Source organism: Pelecanus crispus, chromosome 5 (assembly GCF_030463565.1).
Source record: "Pelecanus crispus isolate bPelCri1 chromosome 5, bPelCri1.pri, whole genome shotgun sequence".
Taxonomy (NCBI): Eukaryota; Metazoa; Chordata; class Aves; order Pelecaniformes; family Pelecanidae; genus Pelecanus; species Pelecanus crispus.
Genome location: NC_134647.1, coordinates 30481616 through 30491350, shown reverse-complemented (window position 1 = coordinate 30491350; position 9735 = coordinate 30481616).

Below are 9735 nucleotides of genomic sequence, written 5' to 3'. Positions count from 1 at the left end.
TGTAAAAGGGGAAGATGGGGACATTGGAGTCTCATCTAAACCACTTTCAGTTGGACCAGATCAGTCTCTGGCCACAGACTATCAGATTTACACTGCCATAAAGAGTGTTTTTGTTACATACTCAAAACTGTGGGCTGGTTACTATCTGAAATATTTAATTTCTTGCTTAGTTCATATATCAAGAGTAAACAGTTAAATTCCTTCCTTAATAAACTACAGTTAGACATATAGCACGGTTCTTCAGAAAGAAATTGTTTCACTCAGCTTCTCTCTTGGATTAAAGCTACCCCATGGTGATTTAATGCAGAAAACTGCATGGATTTGGGGTGAAGAGAGTCCAGTAAGTTGGTTTGTTTGTGTACACATGCAATGGAAATTAACTGTAATTATGGTACCTTTGTAAATCTTTCTCAGCAAAGTATGAAGTCCTCTTACATTGCTACCGAGGCTGTCATCAAGGAAACAGGCAGCAGAACTGTCCCAGTATAAAAGAGGAACAGCTTAACTCAAAAGTGTGTTCTCACAAAACCAGGCTGCATGAAAGAGAAGAATATGTTCTTCTTCATAAATCACACCAGATCCTTCCCATTTTACTGCCACACACTATAACCTGCTCAACAGTCTGAACCTGAAGATAGTGAATATTTCCCTCAATGTACGTATCCAACCCACAGTGACTTCCAGAAGAGCTGAAGGAAGTCCAGTTTACAGGATTAGAGGCAGCTCCATTTGTGAGGAATCAGAAAAACAAACTCCTGTTGGAAGACCATTTTCCATATTAACACTCAGGACATCTGCCCAGATAACCTTTGCTTTTGCTTCCTTTGTCTCCACCACTGCTATGAGGTAGACTAATGTTTTGAAGTCTTCTGCAGTGTTGTCTGTGCCCTTTTACCAGAGCTGGCTTTGAACTGGGGTTCAATCCCTTGACAGGACCTCAGAATCCAGGAACAAGAAAAATGGAGGCATAGAGGAAAAACAAAAGGCTTTGTCTTTTTTTTTTTTCTCTTGCAAAAAAGATAGGCACAAATGGAGCAAATCATGATACGTGCTAAAGTTCAACTCCAGCCCAAAGCTTATACCTCCATACTGAAAGCAGAAGCTATTTATTCTGTGGTGAAAACATTACTTCTGTGATGCCAAATAGTTATGAAGATAGATAGGGTCATTTTGCTTAATGGGCATAGGATTCGGAAGAAATGACAGTTGGTTGCTGGTCTTTGATTCAAATTGCTTTGAAGTCTAGTTGATTTTAATGGGCTTTAGATGAAAGTCCTGTGCAGATAATCATGGACATTTCTCACTGATTTAAAAAATGGACCTGTTTGGGGACTTCAGCAGAAGATTTGTTCACAAAAGACAATGCTTAAGTATGTACTTAACGTTCAGCTTGCAAGCAGCACCACTGAATTCAGAATAAAAGCCATTAGAGACTTTATTCTGCCACCAATGGAAAAATATCTTGGGACGAACAGTTAACTTCAACAAGCGTATTGCCCTCTTGGGCATAAGTAATGTCTCTCTCAGTAATAAAGTCTGTTGTTTGGTCAGGTTCTTACTGACAGCTGCTTATCTTTCTAGCAAATGTGGCAGGCAGCTTAATCCATGTATTTCCTCATTGAAAACTGTGTGCAAAAAGGCATGGGACATTCTGGGGAGAGGAAAGGTCATAAACATATGGCACAAACATGCTGTATGAAACCGTGTGGTGTCCTTTCTTACAAACAAGTTTACTTTGCAGTTCTTCCATACATTCTTCTTAGAGCTTCAGAGCATTTTTTCAGCATCAGTTTGACCTCTCAACTGCCCTGTGAGACAAGCAAATATTATTTCCACTACTTAAAAGATTAAGAAAAAGGGGAAAAAAGTGACTCCCCAAGGTGACATAGGAACACTGCTGCAGAGCCAGGAATAGAATTCAGGTCTTCTGACTCCCTGTCTGGTGCTTCCTTAAATATATGACCATCTGCTCTCCTGCTGGAAGTATAGATACTATATGCTGACTCCAACAAGCTGGCTGCTAAGCCTGTTAGTTTATCCTCTTTTTATCCCATACTGATATCATCTCAAGCTAAGCTTTTGGCCTGGAGTCAAAGTGATTTCCAGTGTTTGAATGATTTGACCTGCTTGTTATTGTTTTAACCTTGCACCACACATATGCTCAGCTATTTGTGACTTATCTGCATATAGCCTGTGTAGCAACAGCCGCAAGCTAGAACTGTTTTGTTTAAAGAGTCCATACTGAAGCATAACACATGTTTTAAACAACTATCATATAGCAGTGAGTTTGATCCTGGTAGCTGCCTGCACCCAGATTTCCTACTGAGCTTCATGTAACTTTCAAGGACAAAGAGCTTATTAAAAAGACAAGAAACTTAGACACTTGTGTGTCTCCACAAACATCAGTTCATCATGTTAAGCTTTCCCAGTTCCACAGCTAAATCCCACACTGACTCCATCTGAAATAAAAACCAAACTAGTACTAGATGGAATTCAACATGATCAACATTTTTTTTTAAATCATCACCTTGATTCAGAGAAATTCATCCTCCAGTAAATCTCCTTCTCTCATTGCTGCAGAAAACTCACAGTATGCATCCAAGACAGAATCACCACTCAGTAGGGTCAATACAGTAGCATTCTGACTAATGTGCCTTAAATCCTAGTCTTCTGCTCCACTGAAGAAGGAGGGTGGGTAATTCAGCTGTTTTACTAAAATATCCTCTGATTATCACTGTAGCTTTACTTGGAGGAAACACACAATGAACTGACAGTTCTGTTTCCCATTGACTTGTCATAGGAGATAGTTTTTTCTATAGGTATTGTCTTTTTCTATGAGTACTAAAAGATATTTCTGTCTTTCTGAGCAATGTTCAAAATATTCCAATTAATTCTACAATATTAAGTATATGGTCTTAATTCTGTAGCTTATGAATATTCAGCAATATGTTGTGTGGTCTGCAATGTGAATCATTGTTCCTCTCAGCATGCCAAGTCTTCAGCTTTCACAGCTTTGTTAGAGGAAGGTGTTTCTGAAATTCTCTGGACTCCATTGTGATTTGACAGTGCTAACTGTTCTCAAGCCTCATTAGCTCCAGCAACATTCCTAGCATAAGTGGGAATATCCTGGAAGCTATGCTGAGTTACAGCAATTCTCTTCTAGAGTCATCTTGCTGAGTTTTCCTCTCTCTCTTTTTCTCTGATATTACACTGAAAACACCCCATTAACCTTACATTTGGGATTTTGAAATAATCTTAAACCAGAAAGAATTCCAGCCAACATACACTAGATTAGAATGGCATTACTAGCAAACCTTAAAATTAGTTCCATTAAGCCAACCTTAAGTGTCCTGCAGATCATCAAGTGACACAGGTTACTTAAGCTTTAGCTTAGTGGAACTAATTTGGCAATTGGTACACAATCTAGTAATTTCAAGAGATACATTTACAGTTACTTTCAAAGATTTCTCCGTAATTTTTACAGCATTTATACACATGCATACTCACATATTTTGAGCCAAAATTGGCAATATTAGTGTGTTGTGTCAGTGTGGGAAATAACACCCGCCTTTTCTCCACAAGTCCTGCCATGCAGTTTTCAGACAGCTTTGTTATCAGAGAGGAGCTTCAAGTACCTGTTCAGTAACCAGTTCCTTATGGAAGCGGGCTGAAGCAGGCTAACAAAATCTGTATTGGTTTAATTAGGCTGGCAGAGCAGCTTCCTCAGAAACCATTTTCTTTAACCAGGACAAGAGAATGTTATTAGTGAACTGTCTTTTCTTAATAACAGGTGGCCTGGGTGTTATTTTTCCTTCATCCTTTAGACAGCAAAATTTCACTGCTAAGGAACCTTGAGCTGGTCCTTTAACATACAATCTGAATTCAAGATGATATTTAACACCTGTTACTAAAAGGTAACAAACACTATTGGTTCAGTTCTAGGAGTTAAGGGTGATCGCCTTAGGAGTTGTGCACAGAATCCTACAGTCCTTATGTAAACACAGTTCCTATATGAAATTTATCTGCATAAAGATTGTGCCATTTAACTTAAACTATACTATACTACTAGTATATTTCAGGTGCAATGGTAAATTGCTGAACTCAAAGTCCACACATACAAGCTGGCTGTAAAATATTGCCCTTGGAGTTTGATCGAAGGAAAGATTCCATTTGCTGACAGTTTTTAATGCGCCTGAATCCACTGTCAGAAAGACCAGTTAGATTTTCTGGCTCACCTTGTCCAGACCTGAAAACTTTCCCTCATAAGAATACCTTGTGATTACCTGATTAGAACTTATGATTTCAAAAGTATTGCTCTGGGGGAAAGGGATTTTCCAAATTGTTTGATCCTATATTGATATTCTGAGTGGGCAAGAATTAGGCAAGAATCCTTGATTTTGTGAAGAAACAAAACATCTTGTAAACCTTTAGCTGTCAAAGTAATATGTTGTTTGTTTTAATTAGGCCTTTTTAAAGAAGATGTCACATAACATTAAAAGCCTATCTTGTATTTTTAAATAAAATAATTACCTTTGCAAGTAAATAAACTAGTATTATTTTATTGCTACTAGCAGAACTGTAAAGGATTGCACATAAGTCTCTATTATTGCTTAATGGTTAAAAAACAAGCTTACTGCACTGTATTCTAGAATAACCAACATTATTTTTAATGAGTTCTATTACAAGCGCTAAAATACTTTATGATTAGATACGAATATGCTTGCATATGATTTCTTAGACCCAAACAATATAGACTATATTCACTTTAACTTAAGTAATTAGCTTTTGCAGCTGTAAAACATGTTCATATTAAACTTTGGCCTCCCTTCTATCAACAATGATACACATACTTAGCTTTCTGTTTTATACCAGCACCACCAAGCATAACAGTATTGCTTGCATGCATGCAGTTATGTAAGCATGTCCATGCAAGATACTCCAAACACCTCAACCAGCATTTAACAGGATCTGTTAAAAATATTTATGATGTCCCTGAGGAATCTCAGTGATGATTAATGAAACTGATAGTACCTGATAAAAGATCTCAAAGTGGATCTCATCTGAGCCAAACAAGTCCATCTATGTGACTTACGCTCAGTAGAATTTCCGGTATATTTTTGCAAATGAGCCTTAAAGAATTTATAAGCCATGTTTGAAGTGTGCTGTGTATGTATGGGTGTGACATGCAGTAGAAACAGCTTGTATTTTGGCGTCTCCATCATTTCCCTTACATTTATACAGAAGTGACCCAGACTGAAGATTCATTTAGAAAATGGTGTGTCCCTGGGACAAATTGTTCATTGACAAAATGGAGCATACTCTAAAACAACAGACAAATGCATCAGCAGTCTTTACCCTCTTTTTGCCTCATACACCACAGTGTACAAGAGGTTTAGGTTGCCTTTGTATTTTCTGGAGAATTCCCTGTGTCAAGGAACTGTGTCTGTTGTTCTGCTAAAGCTGATACCTAACTGCTGAGCCAGCACAATGGGCAAGTAACAACCCAGTATAGGTCTTCAATATGTATATTTTAAAAGATTAAATAGTCTTTTATTGTATGAGTGACATTTCAATTGTGGACTCCATGCTTGGTCTCTCCTCCCTCCCTGGCTCTTGTGTGCAATAACATCTTAACATACAAATATATAACGTCCTCCACAACAAGCCACTGTATATTTCCTGAATCTCATCTCATCTGTGTCAGTACACACCAAGACTTCAGTGACAATTCTCACCATTTATACCAGCCTCTGCATGGTCAGAGCCTGACTCACCAGCTGTTCCGTACTGCAGAAGGAGAAAACTGGGTTCACATAACAGTTCAAGTTTTCTCCTTTGAAGTTGTTGAACTACAGCCTCAGCTGGTGTATATTGCTGTAGTGCCCTGACTTTAATTTAAACCAGCTGATGAGCCACTCCCCCTTTCCCCACACTCCCCACACACTTCCCCACCTTTCTAAAGGGTGGTCGAGCACAGATGACATCTTGTGTGCAGTGGAATCTGTACCGTGAAAATCAAACAGGCAAATACAGAAAATTTAGCAAGTGCCCTTTGTGGATTGAACTGTTAAGAGTAAACTATGGCATATACACAGGATGACAAAGAGTGTTCAGCAAATTGCCTCTGTGTGGAGACATGGATAGAGTCCCTTACCTATAGCAGTGAAAAGTGAAAAGAAATTCTCCTGTTTATAAAAATTTGCATCTTGCTACATAAAGCAGGAGCATATCTGGGTTTTGATGGGTGCCATGGCAACAATGTTACTGGAGTATAGCATAGGAACATTTTTGGAGAGAGGGAGCAGGATGAAACAAAAAGCTCACTGGTTATCTGTGGACACAAGGACTTTTGCTGCAGACCCGAAGACAGATTCTCCTTCTTCTTGCTCCTGGGGGGCTATTTACAGTTGCCACCGCATTCATACTTTCACTTCATACTGTGGTTGTCCAGAAATAATGAAAAAGGGGAAAAACCTGCTAGAACTAGAAGGACAGATCTTAAACATAGTTCAGAGTGCCATTATATTTGCATCACTTAAAAGAGAAGAACAATGCAGAACTACTAAAACCACTATGGTTACTAGCAAAGAACAAAACCACAGGATTACATGTTCAGTAAAACCTATGCTTCAGTACCATAATTGCTTTAAAAGTATGCATGCAGAGAACGACAGATAACTGTGGCTCTGCTTTTGTTCTGAAATAACTAATTTCAGCACATTTTGCCTAGGATTGAATGCTCCACCTTTTTTGAGATCTACAAAACACCTGCAATTCTTTTTTAATTTAGATATTCTAGTGTCAGTAAAGAGGTATTGAAACTGGAACCTAATTCATGCAAGCTTATGTGCTCTGAGATTTGTGTGAAAAGAGAATAGCTTAACATTAACAAATGGCAATATAAAATAATACCTACTGCAAAGGCCAGGGACAGGGGGGAAGCATTAGAGGGAAGTCTTAGTATTTTCTTCACTTTAGCAATTCACCAGAGCCACATCTCTAGGTCCCTGCATGCAAAGCATTATTCAACCTCTTGCCTATGCCGATACAGTTGCAATACCTGAGAAACAGACTTTCATTCTCTAATGCCAAGCTCCAGTTTATTTAGATTCTGATTTCTTAACAAAAAATCAAATCCTTGCAATGTACTTTTAGTCCCTCTTTCCCAGTCACTTTCGAACGTCTTGGCCAATTTGAGAGCAAGGTGGAAGTTTTAAAGAAAGCTCCTGGATGTTTCTTGTGAATGAGTGGCTGGAATATTTCATACCCTGAGAAGGCTGGAGTTAGGGCTCAAAAGTGTTTTTAGACATAAGGAAACCCAAGCAGGACAGAACTACAGGTCATCAGGGTCTGCAAATCCAGCTGCTTATGGAAACAATTTGTTTTTCCAAACACTGTTCTCATTCTGCATTACTTCACAAACTTTGTTTCCTTTTTGCTCCGATGGTACTAGTTTGTTTTCTGTTCATGCAAGAGCCTTCTTGACCCTTGCAGCCCACATCTTCTGCCTTCGTGTTTCTTGCTCTCATTTTTGATCTGTTCACACATCCTGCAATCCTTAACATCACCCTTGGGCCAGTGAAATTTGCTATGTAACTTACATTTGTAAATCCTTCTCACAATGTTTTCTTATTGATTGTGTGATACATGACAATGATCTGAGCTTGTCACCCTTTTGTATGTGGATATCCTTCAGGTGACCTGGAGAATTCAAAGGATGAACAGTATATGCATTATTCTTAAGGAAAAATTTACCAGATAAGCCAGCTTTATCATGGCATCTTACTGTTTTGCAATAAGCTGAGATTTATTAATCAAAAAATGTCTAACAGCAAGCAGCATGTAAAAAACAGGAGTCATAAAAGGCAGTATCTGTTTCTTTGAGGTTAGCAGAACAAATACTTAAGTCCAGTATTCCGTAGCTCAGAATGAAGGAAAGATTTATGGATCTACTTTTCAGACTTCTTTGTGGCCCAGGAACAAAACATGCTGCCTTCATACAAGAATCTGGTCAAATACATGGTTGCTCTGCGCAGCTGAGTCCACTGTGTAAGTCATTGCTACATAATTACTCTAAGTCCTATACTTGCTTTATCTTCTTTAACAAGCCTTCACTTCATGGAAGATCCTCCCCTCCCTCAGCAATTTAGTTTACTTAACAAATTACCTATTTTCACTTTACATGGGGTTGAGAATCTTGGCCTTGCTACAGATTGGATACACCCTTGAAATACCTTTAGCGAGTCAAACACCACAGCAAAGGTCTGGGTTCCATCCGTTAATAAGCTACAGCCATGGGCTGTATGAAATAAAGCCATATTCAGCTTCCTGGTTCCTCACTCCTTGTTCAGAAAAAAATTCCAGCCACTGCACTTACAAAGTGTTCCAAGTGTGAATAAAGGTTAGAAACACATGTTCCTGAGTCTGCAGGCAGACTGTGAACATGGTAGAGAAAGGTACAGCTTGCATCTCTCGTTAGCCTCATTGGCAGGTCAGCTAAAAACATCTGTTTAGTATCTATTTCGCTTAAAAAAGGGGATTTTGCACCTTTTACTGAGCAATCCATGCAGTGACAAAACCCACAATTACAGGAGCGAAATAATTATTGTTGTTCTTCATTGTGAGTCTCCCGCTAATTTTAATAAGCGTGATTCAGGAGAGAGGAGAATGGTATTCTAAATACAGATTGTAATGCACAAAACAGGGTATTAGATCTCCCTTACTACATGAATTGGACACCTGAGAAACCCGGGTTTATTTCAGACATTGCAGCAGAGTAGCTTTTTAGCAGATGTAAAGATTCAAGAAACCCACAGCTGTGAAGTCTCTCTGGTAGCAGCTACATACTACTTGGAACTATGAATCAGTGTAGGTGACATAGTAATGGCTTAAATTATTGAGGTAGCATAAAGCAAGATATTTTAATAAGCAAGGTGGTCATTATGGCAGACTATTACACTTCCATACTGCTTGTGTAAGTTTCCAGCTACTCATAAGCTGTTTAAAAAAAGAAAGAAAAGATGGTGATCAGCTAATATAATGTAATGTGCTATGCCATTTTGTGCCCACTGGTGGCTAATTTTATCCAGGCTGCTAGCACCCAAGAGGACAGTGTACTTCCCTGCCCGGTGTTTTGTCCCTGAAGAGACGGAAGCTACGTACCTGCTACTGAGGACCTGACTGAAAAGCTTGAAGCAGAGGAAGCAGTTCCTCAGCCCGGGTGAGAGCCGCAGCTAACACTGCAATACCTTGGTTTGCAAGGCGTCAGCTTTGAACAGCACCAAACGCTTTCCCAAACACAGCTCTGAGCACTACCCAGCTCTCCAGCAGAGAGAATTTCAGACCTCCTCCAGCACAGGCCAGGACCATGAGTCAGTTGTCCAGCTCAGAACATCAGAATGGCTCGGACCAGTCTGCTTCACAGATGAATTTGTACAGACAATGCTTTCTTAAAGGAGCAGATCTAAAACCAGGGCACAACAAACTTCTCATCAAGTCAAGCAGATGAACTGCTCTGGTTGTTAAGTTTTACAATTGCATCAAATCTGTTTTTCTGCACGTGCTGCATTTCAGAGACTGAAGTGCTGAACAGCGCTCTCTGCTTTTTATGCCAGACTGCTGTGACAACGCTGCTTTGGTTGCACAGTTTCCACCATATTCTACCTACATGTTCTGCAACAAGTTGGGCAGTGATTTTTTTTTTTTTAAGCACATTGTTTCTTTTCACCTTATCAC